General features: G+C 36.5%; 1 protein-coding gene across 4 annotated transcripts in view; it reads left to right on the top strand.

Moving 5' to 3' along the window:
- The window catches only part of PCDH11X (protocadherin 11 X-linked), a 920016-nt gene that overhangs the window by 892381 nt on the left and 25333 nt on the right, over positions 1-2302 (top strand). The gene's annotated exons all lie outside the window — the stretch shown is intronic.

Here is a 2302-nt window from a genome sequence, read left to right as displayed (position 1 = left end):
TTATTAATAATTTAAAATAATTTAATGTTGAAACTGTTACCAAGTCTCCTTTTTCCCCCATTGACTTCTCCCGACGCGCTCCCGTGACCCCCAGTACATGCATTCAACCTCTGTCTGTGTCCTTAGATTGTGCTTATATGCATGCATACAAGTCCTTTCGTTGATCTCTTAGCCCCATACACACACACTCCCCTGCCTTTCCTCTGAGGTTTATCAGTCTGTCCCATGTTTCTATGTTTCTGTATCTATTTTTGTTCACAAACTTACGTTTTTCATTATATTCCACAAATGAGTGAGATCGTGTAGTATTTATCTTTCTACAACTGGCTTATTTCACTTAGCATAATGCTCTCCAGATCTATCCATGCTGTTGCAAATGGTAACAGATCCAGAGACAGAGAAGCATCAATCAGATGCTCAAACCTCAGAGGGAAGGTAGGGGAGGGTGGGGGTAAAGAAGAGAGAGCAACCAAAGGACTTGAATGCATGCATATACGCATAAGCAATGGACGCAGATACCAGGGGGGTGAGGGCATGAGCGGGGGTGGGGGGTGGGAGAATGAGGGGATAAGGACACATATATAATACCTTAATCAATGAAGAAAAAAAAAAGAGTTCTTTCTTTTTTACAGCAGAGTAGTTTCAACTGTGTAGATGTACCATGGTTTTTTAATCCACTTATCTGCTGATGGGGATTTAGGCTGTTTCCAAATCTTAGCTATTGTAAATTGTGCTGCTATGAACATAGAGGAGCATATATTCTTTCTGATTGGTGTTTCTGATTTCCTGGGATATATTCATAGAAGTGGGATTACTGGGTCAAATTGGAGTTCCAGTTTTAATTTTTTGAGGAAACTCCATACTGTTTTCCACAGTGGATGCACCGGTCTGCATTCCCACCAGCAGAGCATGAGGGTTCCTTTTTATCCACATTCTCGCCAGCACTTGTCCTTGTTTGATTTGTTGATGATAGCCATTCTGACAGGTGTGAGATGGTACCTCATTGTTGTTTTGATTTGCATCTCTTGGATGATTATTGACTTTGAGCATTTTTTCATATTTTTCTTGGCCTTCTGTATGTCCTCTTTTTTTAAAAAAAAATATATATTTTATTGATTTTTTACAGAGAGGAAGGGAGAAGGAGAGGGATAGGAAATTAGAAATATCGATGAGAGAGAAACATCGATCAGCTGCCTCCTGCACACTCCCTATTGAGGATGTGCCCGCAACCAAGGTACATGCCTTTGACCGGAATCGAACCTGGGACCCTTCAGTCCACATGCCTACACTCTATCCACTGAGCCAAACCAGTCAAGGCTGAATGTCCTCTTTCAAGAAATGTCTATTTAGGTCCTTTGCCTATTTTTGATTGGATTGTTTATCTTCCTTTTCTTAAGTTATTTAAGTTCCTTATAAATTTTGGAGATTAACCCCCTATTGGATGTAACATTGGCAAATATGAGCTCCCATGTAGGGGGCTTTCTTGTTTTGTTGATGGTTTCTTTTGCTGTGCAGAAGCTTTTTATTTTGATGTAGTCCATTTGTTTATTTTCTCCTTAGATTCCATTGTCTTAGGAGCTGCATCAGTAAAGATATTGCTATGACTTATGTCTGATATTTTGCTGCCTATGGATTCTTCCAATATTTTTTATGGTTTCCCCTCTTACACTAAAGTCCTTTATCCATTTTGAGTTTATTTTTGTGTATGGTGTAAGCTGGTGGTCTAGTTTCATTTTTTTGCATGTATCTGTCCAATTTTCCCAACACCATTTATTGAAGAGACTGTCTTGACTCCATTGTATGTTCTTGCCTCCTTTATCAAATATTAATTGAGCATAATGACTTGGGTAAATTTCTGGATTCTCTCTTTGTTCCATTGGTGTATGTCTATTCTTGTGCCATACCAGGTGGTTTTGAGGACAGTGGCTATGTATTATAGCTTGATATCTGGTATTGTGATTCCCTCCAACTTTCTTCTCCAAATATAATTATTATTAATGAGTCATTGCTCAAAGAAAATAGAGATATTTAAAATATTCTATTTAAGTTATCAATATAATTAAAACATTTCAGATTTTCTTAATATAATTAGCAGATGAGTTTTCATTATATATTTTCTTCTTTCACAATATTAATTTTCTTTTATAATAAAGAAATTATATTCTTTAAGTCTCTTCCAAAGAAATATGTAGAATGACAAGGTGAGTCATTGAAAAACATTGTTATGCAAAATAGCTTCACAATTCTTTTTTTTCCTTTCTGCACTGAGCATTTTTATTTATTTATTTTTTTAAAAATATAT

The sequence above is a fragment of the Myotis brandtii genome, unplaced genomic scaffold (genome assembly GCF_000412655.1).
Source record: "Myotis brandtii unplaced genomic scaffold, ASM41265v1 scaffold779, whole genome shotgun sequence".
Classification (NCBI taxonomy): Eukaryota; Metazoa; Chordata; class Mammalia; order Chiroptera; family Vespertilionidae; genus Myotis; species Myotis brandtii.
This window is presented reverse-complemented; position numbering and strand designations above follow the sequence as displayed.